Source organism: Arachis duranensis, chromosome 7 (assembly GCF_000817695.3).
Source record: "Arachis duranensis cultivar V14167 chromosome 7, aradu.V14167.gnm2.J7QH, whole genome shotgun sequence".
Classification (NCBI taxonomy): domain Eukaryota; kingdom Viridiplantae; phylum Streptophyta; class Magnoliopsida; order Fabales; family Fabaceae; genus Arachis; species Arachis duranensis.
In genome coordinates this window covers 57,099,278-57,113,317 of record NC_029778.3, presented here as the reverse complement: position 1 = coordinate 57,113,317, position 14,040 = coordinate 57,099,278, and the positions used below count along the sequence as shown (strand labels likewise).

The window sequence follows — 14,040 nt, the reverse complement described above, 5'->3', positions numbered from 1 at the left end:
TGTAGAAAAGAATACAAAGATGGGATAGTACTCATGGTACCTCTACATTGAGACGACATATTCCTGTGTGTCGTGAACTCCCCAAATTTTATGATTTGGAAAAAATGATGCTTGATGAAGCTGGGAGGTTAAGGGCTAGACAAGTTGATCTTGTGATTTTTCGTGAATTAATTTCAATAACAATTATAGAACATGATTTACCTTTGTCATTTGTTAAGAATAGAAGAATTAGGGATGTTTTTAAGTACTTGAATTCTGATGCTAAGATGTTTTCTCAAAACACTAATGTAGCTGATATTTTCAAACTTTCTATTCTTGAAAAAGAAAAGTTAAAATGCCAGTTAGAAAAATTTTGAAGTAGGATATGTTTAACTACTGATCTTTGGATGTCATGCACAACAGAGGGTTATATGACTTTGACTACCCATTATGTTGATTTTAGGTGAAAATTAAATTCTAATATACTCTCATTTTCTCACATGTCCCCTCCACATACGTGACATCAATTAGCAAATAAAGTGCTTGAGTTGTTATCTGGATGGAGAAGAGAAAAGAAAATATTTTTAATAACCTTAGACAATGCTTCATCTAATGATAGCATGCAAACTTTACTTAAGCGAAATCTCCTTTTAAGTAATGGGTTATTGTGTAATGGAGACTTTTTTCATGTGAGGTGTTGTGCTCATATCTTAAACTTGATAGTTCAAGATGGGTTGAAGGTTGCTAGTTCTACTTTTCATAATATCAAAGAGAGTAACAAGTATGTGAGAGTATTGGAGACACGAGCTATCCAATTTAGAGATGTTCTTAAGTCACTTGAAATTTCTAACATTAGAGTGAACTTAGATGTGCCTACTAGATGGAATTCTACTTTCTTGATGTTGGAGGGTGCTTTGAGATGTGAGCGTAGTTTTGTTAGACTCTATTTGAAGGATAACAATTTCAAAGATTGTCCATCCGAAGAAGAGTGGAAAAGAGGATGAGAAATCTGTAAATTTCTGAATCCATTTTATAAAATTACTATCTTGATGTTTGGTCAATCTTATCCTACTTCAAATTTATATTTTATGCAAATTTGGAGGATTGAGTGCTTGCTGAAAGAATACTCCATTAGAAAGGATGAGCTCATAAGAAAAATGGTGCAATCAATGAAAGCCAAATTTGAAAAGTATTGGAGCGATTATTCCATGATTCTCTCTCTAGGAGCTGTTCTCGATCCTCGAATAACATTTCATGTTTTGGAATATTTTTTGAATAAAGTGGATCCATGTACTGCTAATGAAAAATCGACCATCATCAAGAAGAAGTTGTATTTGTTGTTTGAAGCATATTCAGAAACTTTGTCACATAATGCCTCTTCTAATGCTTCTAGTGGTCAAATAAGAATTCCAACTTCTAGAGAAAATGATTCACTTTCATTTGATGTGTCTAATGTAAGTTTTATTTCTGTTGTGTATTATGTTAATATAATTTTCTTTTATATGTTTCTGTGAATATGTTACTTTCTTAACTGTTTTATTATTTTTTGAATATTGTAGGAGTTGAAAAATCCAGTTCATATAATGTCTTTCTGAGGCGCTAGAGGAAATGCATCTCAAGTACACCAATTAGTGGGTATGAGAGGATTAATGTCAGATCCACAAGGACAAATGATTGATTTCCCCATTCAAAGCAATTTACGCGAGGGACTCTCTTTAACAGAATATATAATTTCTTGTTACGGAGCCCGTAAAGGGGTTGTGGATACTGCTGTACGAACATCAGATGCTGGATATCTTACTCGCAGACTTGTTGAAGTAGTTTAGCACATTGTTGTACGACGGGTGGATTGTGGTACCATTCGAGGAATTTCTATAAATACCCAGAATGAAATAATGCCAGAAAGAATTTTGATACAAACATTAATTGGTCGTGTATTAGCAGACAATATATATAGGTTCGTGATGTATTGCCATTCGAAATCAAGATATTGGGATTGGACTAATCAATCGTTTAATAAATTTTCAAACACAATCAATATCTATTCGAACCCCTTTTACTTGTAGGAATACATCTTGGATCTGTCGATTGTGTTATGGGCGGAGTCCTACTCATGGAAACTTGGTGGAATTAGGCGAAGCTGTAGGTATTATTGCGGGCCAATCGATTGGAGAACCTGGTACTCAACTAACATTAAGAACTTTTCATACAGGTGGAGTATTCACAGGAGGTACTGCAGAACACGTGCGAGCTCCGTCTAATGGAAAAATAAGATTCAATCAAGATTTGGTTTATCCCACGCGTACACGTCACGGTCATCCTGCTTTTTTATCTTATATAGACTTATATGTAACTATTGAAAGTGATGACATTCTACATAATGTTAGAATTCCACCGAAAAGCTTTTTATTAGTTCAAATATTGGGAGCTCATTACTTCAACTAGTCTCCGTGTTCTTCGAATGGATCTCTTAGTTGTTGATCATTTGGTTGAAGTTGAAAAATTCAACCATTGCAATGGAGGCAGTACGTTAAACAATTGAATTGTTTGGATGGTACAAACTAGAGTACTAACTCCGATTTATTATTTTATTATTTCTATTTAATTAACTGATCAACTTACTTTGCTTTGTTATCAAGCATTTTTTTGAATTTGATTTCAAAAATCTTCTAATCTAACTAAAACTAAAAAAAGGATATATTAAAATATGAGAATAAATCCTACCACTTCTGGTCCTGAGATTTCTGTGCTTGAAAAAAAAAACCTGGGACGTATCGACCAAATAATAGGTCCGGTATTGGATGTAGCTTTCCCTCCAGGGAAGATGCCAAATATTTACAACGCTCTGGTAGTAAAGGGTCGAGACATTGTTGGTCAACAAATTAACGTGACTTGTGAAGTACAGCAATTATTAGGAAATAATCGAGTTAGAGCTGTAGCTATGTAAATTTTTAAATTAATACTTCACAAAGAAAGTTTTCTTTAGATATCTATTTGGATGAGTCAAATCTTGATATAAACTCTAAAATAGATGTCTTGCAATATTGGAGGTCTCAAGCCCATCGCTTTATTTATTTAGCTTTCATGGCTTGTGATGTGCTTAGTATTCTAATAACTACGGTAGTTTTGGAATCTTCCTTTTTCATTGGTGCACATGTCCTAAATAAGTATAGAAATTTTATTTTGGATAAGAATGTGCAAGCTCTTATTTGTGGTCATAATTAGAAACATGGATTTGAAGATGATGGTAATTCATTTTTTAAATTTATTTTGTTAACTTCTATTAACAAATATATAATGAATGACTTGCATATTGTATTTGTTTAGTTTTCTACTAACTAATTTCAAATTGTAGATGTTGAATTCGAGTGTAAAAATGAGAACGACAAAGAATATTATAAAGATAAAGTAGATTCAATTAATATGATGCCTGGTATTTTATTAGTATTGTCTAATTGTTTCAAACCATGCGTTTTTTAATTCAATTTTATTAAAATTCTTTTTCTGCCACTAAGTCACTAACTTTCCATTGTCGGTGTTGACTAATTTGGTGGATTGGATAAAAGATTTTGGGATTACATTATTTGCTACTTTTGTAATATATTTACATGCCATGTAATCTGTTAAACACTTTCTTTTTACTTTTGTGTGATTTTTGGTAGAATTATGATATTGTTATGTTAATTTATAATACTTTGTTAACTATATGAGAGGAATTAGAAGTACTCCTTTAATTAGAAATATTAAAATTAGAAATATGGAATCACTAATTGGATATGAATGTGATTCTGTTTTGAGTTAAAAGAACAAATTTAGAGTATAACAGTTATTCAAATCAAATATGTTTAGTTGTTTACCGGAACTTAAATTTTTTTTGTGCCAACTAAGAATTTTTTTTGTCAAAAAAGATATACCAGTTTTTCTCCTCAAAATTAGACTTTTAGTTTTTTTTTTTAAATTTCAAAAAAAGGCCAACAAATAAACAGGCCAGCCCATTTAATTGATTGGACTGGCCATAAACAATCTGGACTATAAAATTTTTGCCCACAAACAAAGTGAACATAAATGAGCTAACTCGTATAACCTGTGGACTAAATGGTTTGAATTTAAATGGATTAGGCCGGTCCATTTGACAGCCTTATTGGCTTTAATTTTTGGAGTTGGTGTCAGGTTTTCTTTCCTTGTTACAGTTATATTAATTTGTTTATTCTCCCATGTTGGATAATGAAATTAATTGAGGAGTATTTCAATTTACGTAAAAAAAAAATTATATAATTAATTACTTTTTATATTTTAATTTTTTTCAAAATTTTGTATATTAATAAATAACATAATTTATATAAAATAAAAATCCTAATTATTATAAATAAAAAATAATAGATAAATTAACTATTAGACCAAGCATTTAGTTCTTAACTCTATTATAATATTTTGACCCAAAAAACTCTATGATAATATCATATATACGTTAATGTGTTATATTTTTTTTTTTTGCGGGATACTAAGAATATAAAAAATAATATACTATTTACCAATGAATAATAATTCCATTCAAATTACAAAAACTAAAAAGTATGCTCATATACATGTAAGACGTGTATATCATATATGTCTATGTAGTTTTAGTTGATTGATTAGAAAAAATAATAAAGGATTGGTTTGGTATTATTTTAAAAATATTTTATTTCAAAATGTTTGTGACTATTCTAGTTGAATAATTTGTTTTTGGCAAATGAGATATTATTATATTCAAAATCTTACCGTCCTTTATTATTGTTAATATTATCCATATGTGAGGATTGTATAAACTAAGGACTTGGCTAACATCTAAGGAAAAAAAAAACTAAATATGAAACCAGAATTAAATCTTAAAATTAATCAGACTTGTATAGTTGTAAAAACAATTAAAATAACAACCAAACTACAAGATATTATATTGACGCCTTCTATTGTCCGAATATTTATTAAGTATCGAGTACTATTTTTTGGCATGTATTACTCATAACTTCATATTTCAATTAGAATAATATTACACAACATATGAGAACAAAATAAATTGAGTTTCAATGTCCATAATAATAATAATAATAATAATAATAATAATAATAATATGACATTTTTTTAACTTGGTAAAATAGTATCACAATTAAAAATGACTATTATTTCGAGGATTACCTAAAACGGTAATTTGGACCTGAACGTGAGGTCCAGACTTTTTTTGAGGTAGCCTCCGACTTGTGCTGGTCCGAAGTGCCGCCGTCCGAGTTCCTCGTGAGAAAGTGAGGATAGTACATGCAAGAGATTCCGATACTTAAGTTAGTAAGGAGTGTAGGTAGATTTTTGGTATATTGGATTCTGAATATACCTGAGTGTGTCAATGTATTTATAATGGAGAGATAACCACATTTTTAGAGTATTTCGACCTTTGTGGATGGGTAGCAGTTTCTTTTATCTTAGGAGTTTGTTAAGATCTCCCTTCTAGATAAAGTAAAGATAGTAGGAGATATTCTAAGCGGTGGTTACTTACTCAGATAAGTAGGGTTGAACTACCCTTATTGTGCCTGACCTCTACGAGGTCGGGTAAGTAGATGATGCACCTTTTTTGGGTGAGCCTTTGTCTTTATTGGGCCTGACTTTATATTTTTGGGTCAAGGTATGAACAGTGTCCCTATTTGAATCCGAGCTTTTATAAGGTCGGGTTTGAGCATTTGTGGCTTTAGTTTTCTTCGTCGGGTACTCCGCCTTTAAGTGGTCGGGTACTCGATATGTTTAAAAATTTTTAAAACGTTGTACCGCTTAATGACATGGCGTGCGTTACGCTGCAGCTTCCTTGGGATCTGTGCACGTCATTAATGAGGGTGCGGAATGTCTCTTTTGTCCCGCGTGTCTTATAAATACTTCACTTTTTTTTCCTTCTTTCTTTTTCTGTTTCTGAAACATTTGCTCCCTTCCTCCTTTCACTTTCTTTCTTCGTTCCATTATTCAAGATTTCTCCATCTTGAACCTTTTAGAGGATTTCGTTCGTGCTTTGGGAGATGACTGTTTGTGTTTTTTCGTTCGATGTGCCCTTCTATTTTCATGTTTCTTCAAGGTTGGTACTCTTTTCTATTTTTTCTTGTTTTTCTGTATCTGGGTTGTATTCATGTGTGAAAAATGTTGCTTGTAATTTCCACTCTGACTTCGGGGCTTTGTGTTCTTGAAAACCTGATTTTTGCTGTTTGAAAAAGATTTAAAAAGAGATTTGGGGTTCTATATTGTCCCAAAATGATGCCATTTTCATATAGGAGATAGCTTCATTTATATGTGTAAGAGGCATCGTATAGCTGTTTGTGCTTTGGGAGGGTTTCGCAATGTTGGCCCGACCTCTTTTGGATTTTGTAGATCCCTGTGCTGCTGTGTTTAATGTTCGGGATGTTAGTGTCGATCTGTGATATTGACCCGACTTCTAATTGCTTGGCTTTCTTTGCCCGATCTGTAGTGATTATTTTTTTTGTTTTGTTGTGTTGTAGGTGTAGCTTGTATATCTCATTCAGTAGTTTACAGCAAGTCGTCTAAGGTCCTATCTGACTTGAAATAGGTAGATTTATCTATTCTTACCCCTGTTCTTGTGATTGATAATTAATATGCCTAGGCCTTTCGTAGACATCATAGGTTATGTTTAAGTCGAGAGGATGAGAGGAACTATAAGATTGTCGTTGCTGACCCTGAGGAGAGGGTCTGCTTCTTCTTACTTGACAGGTCAGAGCGGCATTTCTTATATGCCTATGATTATTTTTTCACAAAGTTAGGGGTTACCTTTCCTTTTTCTGAGTTTGAATTCGAGGTCCTTAGATTCTTCAACATTGTCCCTACCCAGTTGCATCCCAATTCTTGGGGCTTCTTAAAAATATATCAACCTTTTTATCAAGAGCTAGATGTCTGACCTTCCCTCAAGATCTTCTTTTACCTCTTCGTGCTCACCAAACCCATTAGTTCTAAAAAAAGAAGGTTGGCTTTCTTTCTGTGCTATCCAAGGTAAGAAAGTTTTCGTTATTTTTTATGAGTCCTTTCATGACTTTAAAAATTACTTCTTTAAGGTCCGAGCTATAGAAGGTGTCCGACCTTTTTTCTTGAATGATAAAGATGAGCCTGTTTTTCCTTTGTATTGGGAAGAAAATCATGTGATAGTTAACCATAACTCAAATGATTTAGACGAGGTAGAATTGAGTATGGTCAAGGTGTTTCATGAGTTCTGGGGTTGAGCTCCTTATTTGGACACAAAGAGGTATTTAGGGAACTCAAGCCAGCTTCAGTCCAAGCTAGGTAGTTTTCTCTTTGCTTTATAGATTTTGCTTGTAAATTTGTGTTGGTGACTAATGTGCTTTCACTTAGGTATTGTAGAAAGGATGCCTCCTAAGTCGGTTGCCATGAAAATTCTCCGTTCTACTGGGGTCTCACCCCTGCCCTGTGATCAACAATCTTTAGGATTCTTCTGACACACTACCAAACATTCCTATCACCCAACCTCCCATGTGCCTCTCCATGTTTAACCTTATTCTTTTTGAAGGAGTCCTTAATGCACCGAAAAGAATGATTCATGTCGAGGAATTTTCAATGGCAATCAAACCACAAATTCTTACCACCATTTGTCAACCAAAATACCTTTTTATCCTCCATACAAATGAGACATGTCATTCTGCCCTGCATGGACTAACCAGACAATATACCGTTTGCTAAAAAATTATTAATGATCCATATTAATGTAGCCCACAGTTGGAAGTTTGTCTTCATCAAAATATCATACGTTTGTACACTATGGATCCGTAACTTCTGTAACTCATCCACCAATGGCTACAAGAAGATATCTATTTTGGATTTTAGATTGCTGGGACCAGGTATGATGTAAGTTAGGAACATATACAGGTCCTTCATGTATATTTCGAGACTCAGGTTAGAAGGTGTTACGACTATGGGCCAATAAGAGTACGCATTACCAAAATTGGAATTGGGTGCAAATCCGTCAGAGCACAAAGCTAATCTAATGTTCCTGGACTTGCTCGCAAAGCTAATCTGGTAGGTCTAGATCACTACCAGTCGTTAGGTGTGTTGAGTTAAGAAATTAACTAAATTAATTAGTGATGACAAACATTATTTTTGGGCAAAATAAATAATTAGTGTTAAGTGTCAATAATTATATGTTACTAATTATTTATTATATGTTGCAAGCCAAAACTTAGTTCAGCAGCCCAAATTAGTATGAAAATAATATAGCAAGGCTGGTGAGTAAATAAATAAACAAAGCCCATGAGGAAACAAGGCTGAAAAATCAAAACGGGCAAAAAGAAGTGATCCGATCCAAGCCCGTGTCCAGCAATTCAAGTTGAACCAAGCTTCTAATACAAGATTGAAGTCCTCATTCCCTCTCACTTGCTTTTACCAAAGCAACGTTCCTCTCCTCTCTAATCAAGTCAAATCATGGCATCAGAAAAGTAAGAAAGAGAAAGAGAGAAAAAGGTTCCTCCCTAAGCTAGTAACCAAAGAAGCAAGAGAGAGAGAGTTGAAGATTGAAAAACAGAAGCTAAAATAGAAACTCCAAGCCAAATCAAGCGTAAGAAAGGTAATCCATCTCATCTTGCATGCATCAGATCTTCATCCTTTCTTCCCAACTCTCTGCTCTATCCGAAAATGGCATTCAAAGGAAAAGTTGATCTCTATTCTTCACTGCTACAAATCCACGGTCACAAGAGATTCTTGGGGACCAAGTTGCATCTCTATGGTTCAAATTTGGTTGACCATTGGAAGACATTTTCGATTACTCCTTCATGGCTTTCGGTCAAGTTGGAAAAGTCAGAAGCAAAGGTCCTACTTTGATGTTTGAGAAGAAAAAGTGAGCTTGGGGGTTGGAAAAGCTCAGTGCTCAAGGAGCTGACCTAGGAAGATGAACCCATCAACATGCTAGGAGATAAAATAGGTTTGTTGTTCATTCAGAAACCAAGGAGAAAAAAACCAGAGTGTGAGAACAGTGTTCTGTTAGGAAGTTCATCTACTTGGATAATGCTTTCTTTCAAAGAAGCATTCGGCCAATACTGAAGAACTCAAGCTGAGGTTTGTGAATCTGATTTTGCACATAGCAAAGAGGCTGCTGATGAAGTCAATCTCCTTCATGTTTTACTGATTGTAATAAACTTTTCTAAGCTTATCTTTCTGTAATTTCTTGAGAGAAAAGGCAGTGTGAAAAAGCTTGAGAAAAAGCCATGAGTGGAAAAAGGTTGAGAGATACACTTGAGAGAAAAGCCTAGAGTTGTTTTCTGATTTCTTTAGGTATGATTGTGTCTTGTATTTGTACCTGTAAGGTATCCCTTTCTTAGTTGGGTTAGCACTAAGAGGTATAGTTAGGTATTAGCATCGCCAATGTCAAGTTAGGTTAGAACTTGAGTGTGAAAGGATTGGGACAATCCTGTGTTATTGGTGTATGTAATACTGTTAACTATAGTGAAATTCTTCCATAGTTGTGGAGGAGACTGGATGTAGGTTGCATAGCACAAGGCAACCGAACCAGGATACTTGCTGGTGTTAGCTTTTCTCTTCTCTGTTGTGTTCTGTTTTTCTGATTTTCATGAGACAAAAACAAATTGTCTCATAAATTTCCGCTGCTCAGTTCGAACAGAATCAAAATTGCAAAGTTATTTTAAAAGGGTAATAATAGCAAAATCAAAGGAAGGCATAGATTCAACCCCCCTTCTCTAAGCCTACCACAACCTTCAATTGGTATCAAGAGCTAAGGTCTCAAGAATCAAGCTTAACTGCTTGGAGCAAAGATCCAATGGCGAACAACCTGGGCACAACCACAGTTGCCTACACCCTCACTGAAGGCCAATCAAACAACCGGCCACCTTTCTTTAACGGAAAGAACTACTCCTACTGGAAAGAAAGGATAAAGATCTTCATCCAATCCATTGACTACAACCTATGGAAGATCGTTGTGAGTGATCCCAAGATCCCAACAAAAACAAGTGCTGATGGAGTGGTGACTCTGAAAGAAGAAGCTGAATGGAATGAAGATGACAAGAAAAAGATAGAGTTGAACGCTAAAGCAATCAACCTTCTTCACTGTGCTATCAGCTTTGAAGAGTACCGGAAGGTGTCTAGATGCAAGACAGCCAAAGAAATCTGGGAAAAACTCCAGGTTACACACGAAGGCACTAAACAAGTCAAAGAAACGAGGATTGATATGCTGCGAAAAGAGTAAGAGATGTTTAGCATGAAGGATGGAGAAAGCATTGATGAAGCGTTTGAGAGATTCTCAATCATAATCAACAACCTTGATTCTATGGGTACAAACTATGCAGAACAAACCTTGGTGAGAAAACTCATTAGAAGCCTCACAAAAGAGTGGGAAAACACTGCCACTGTCCTAACTGAGAGTAACAACATAAGTCCCATAACCTATGATGAGCTGAGAGGAAAACTCCTTGCCTATGAAGCCACGCACACAAACACAGACTCAAAGAAAAAGGGAATAGCCCTCAAGTCACAAATAGAACAAAAAGAGAGTGAGTCTAGTGATGGTATTTCAGATGACGAGCTTTTGTTCTTTGCTAGGAGATTTAGAAGGATGATGAAAAGCAAAGGCAAATACAAGGGTTCAAGTTCAAATGAGCAAAAGATAGACTTGAGCAAGGTGATGTGTCATCATTGCAAGGAGGCTGGACACTTCAAGTCAAACTGTCCAAAGCTCAAAAAGGAGGACAAAGGAAAGAAGGAAAGGAAGAGAGTACTCATGGCAGCTTGGGAAGATCTTGAGAATGACTCAAATGAAGAAGAAGAATCTGAAGGAGATGACAAAGACTGCTTCATGGCTGGAAACAACAATCTTGATGAGGTAAATTATTATGATTTGACCATTGAGGACTTGCATGCTATTATTGATGATCTCACTTTAAATACATCAAAATTGCTTGACAAATACAATGAATGTAGATCTAAAAGAGATGTGTTAAGAGCTGAAAATAATTTTTTAAAAGAAAAAGTAAAGGAAACTGAATGTGCTTTGGATATTATTGAAGAAAACAGATTTCTAAAATCTGAACTTAAAAAATTAAAAGGAAAGCACATTGTGCATCCTTCTCATGAGTTAATTGCTAAAAATGAAAGATTAAATGAAATGATTAAAAGGCTGAATGGTGACTTAGCAAAATTTGCTCAAGGTTCTAGCAACCTGGATAAATTACTTGCAAGTCAAAGGCCATTATTTGAAAAATCTGGTTTAGGCTACATAGCCAAGGAAGACATAGTTTCTAACACTTCTTCTATAAAATTTGTGGCCTCTTCATCAAATACCAAATCCATACCAAACAAATCAGGTATCGGATATGTTTCAACATGTGAAGAAAAATCTGATGAAGAATACACAAATGAAGCTGAGCCTTCACCTAGAACTGGTCTGAGTTCAAACCGGCCAGGTTTGGGTTATATTTCGAAAAATGAGGCTGCTTTCAAGAAACCATTTTTCTATAACAAAACCTCATTTCCAAAAAATCCAAAGAGTTTTAAAAATTCTGGTGAAAACAGTTTTGCAAAGAGGAACAATTATGACAAAAATCAATTTGTTAAAGGAAATGTGTCTCCTCCAAAAACCAGAAAATTTCAACCATTTAATCACTTCAAGCAATTTAACTCACCTAAGTTTCAGCGACACACACCAGAAAATCATTGTGTTAATTGCAAAAAATTTGGTCACTCATATGCACAATGCTTCATTGAAAAGAGAGTCGTAGGAAACAAAGTCTACAATGTTGTTTGTGATTTCAATGCACTTGGGCAACCAAGATGGATTAACTTCAAAGGATCCAAATTAATTTGGATACCTAAGGCTACTTGAAACTCATCATGCAGATTTGCCTAGCATCCAAGAACAAAAAGGACATGTGGTACATGGATAGTGGATGTTCAAGGCACATGACTGGAAGGTCAACCTACTTCATCAAACTAAATAAGTATGACGGAGGTTTTGTGACCTTTGGAGATGATGGCAAAGGTAAAATCATTGCAGTTGGAAAAGTAGGTAATGAACAATCTACTTTCATTGATGATGTGCTTTTGGTTTGTGGTTTAAAGCACAATCTGTTGAGTATAAGTCAGCTGTGTGATTTAGGATATTTAGTTATTTTCAAAAGGCTTGAATGCTGTGTTGTTAATGAAAAGATAAATGAAGTGATGTTTGTTGCCAAGCGTTTCAATAATATGTATGGACTTACTCTTGATGAACTGAAGGATCAAAATGTAGCTTGTCTTCACTCTAAAGAATCTGAAAAGTGGTTGTGGCACAAGAGATTGGGCCATGCAAGTATGTTTCAAATAAACAAACTTGTAAAGAAAGAATTAGTAAAAGTCTTCCTTTGATAAAGTTTGACAAAGACATCACTTGTGATGCTTGCCAAATGGGAAAATAAACAAAAAGTTCTTTTAAATCAAAGGAAGACATCTCTACTAAAAGACCACTTGAGTTGCTACACGTTGATTTATTTGGTCCAACAAGAACTCAAAGCCTAGGTGGTAAACATTATGGTTTAGTAATTGTGGATGACTACACTAGGTTTGATTGGGTTTTATTTCTTGCACACAAAAATGAAGCCTTTTCGGCCTTTGAACCTTTTTGCAAGAAAATTCAAAATGAAAAGGATTTGAAAATCTCTTCTATAAGAAGCGATCATGGAACTGAATTTGAAAATAATTTGTTTGAATTCTTTTGTGAGGAATTTGGAATATCTCACAACTTCTCTTGTCCAAGAATACCACAACAAAATGGTGTTGTGGAAAGAAGAAATAGAAGCATACAAGAGATGACAAGAGCCATGCTTTATGAGAGTAATGTTCCAAAATTCCTTTGGGCTGAAGCGGTTAACACAGCTTGCCACATTTTAAATAGAACAATCATAAGGAAATTTTTGAAGAAAACCCCTTATGAACTTTGGAAAGGCTACCCACCAAACTTAGATTACTTGCACATCTTTGGATGCAAATGTTTTGTTCTAAATAACAGAGAAAATTTGGGAAAATTTGATCCAAAGGCTTATGAGTGTTTGTTTGTAGGATATTCCACAAATAGTAAAGCTTATAGGGTTTATCATCAAGATGCTAGAATTATTGAAGAGTCCATACATGTTACATTCTGTGATACTAACTTGGTGCAAAGCATTTTAGAAGATGGTGATGCAGGAAATTAAGCTCAAAAGGAGGATGAAACTGCTCAGTATCATGGAAAAGAAAATTCTGGACAAGCTGAACCAGAAACAGCAAATGCTGAAAATTCAAGAGACAATTCCATTTTGTCTTATGAATATGAAGGAAATTCTACAAACAGTAGCACACAGAATCCCTTGGTGACTGAATCTGCCTCCAAGTCCACCAGACCTCGTGAATGGAGATTCTTGAAGAATTATCCTGAGAAATTTGTCATTGGGGACGTCTCTCATGGAGTGCAAACTAGGTCTTCCACTAGAAAGACAAATGAAGGTTCAAACATTGCCCTTTTTTCACAAACAGAGCCTCAAAACATCAAGGAAGCCCTTAGTGACCCCTCTTGGATTAAGGCTATGGAGGAGGAGCTTCTTGAGTTTGAAAAGAACCAAGTGTGGACGTTGGTTCCAAGGCCTAGTGGAAAGAAAGTGACCAGCACCAAGTGGATATTCCAGAACAAGTTGGGAGAAGATGGTAGCATTGCAAGAAACAAGGCTAGGCTAGTGGCTCAAGGATATGACCAAGAAGAAGGAATAGACTTTGATGAATCCTTCGCCCCTGTTGCCCGAATAGAAGCCATAAGACTTCTCCTAGCTTATGCTGCATTTTGTGGTTTTAAATTATATCAAATGGATGTGAAATGTGCATTTTTGAATGGTGTGATAGATAGAGAAGTATATGTGGAGCAGCCTCCTGGTTTTGAAAATAAAGAGCATTTTGATCATGTTTTTAAACTATCTAAAGCTCCTATGGTTTAAGACAAGCTCCTAGAGCTTGGTATGAAAGACTTAGCTCTTTTCTTTTGAAAAATGGTTTTCAAAGAGGCACCACTGACACAACTCT

General features: G+C 34.9%; 1 pseudogene; it reads left to right on the top strand.

The window, feature by feature from the left end:
• The first annotated feature begins 1,136 nt into the window (after window positions 1-1,136).
• On the top strand, window positions 1,137-2,424 carry LOC127740555 (DNA-directed RNA polymerase subunit beta''-like; annotated as a pseudogene).
• The last annotated feature ends 11,616 nt before the right edge of the window (window positions 2,425-14,040 follow it).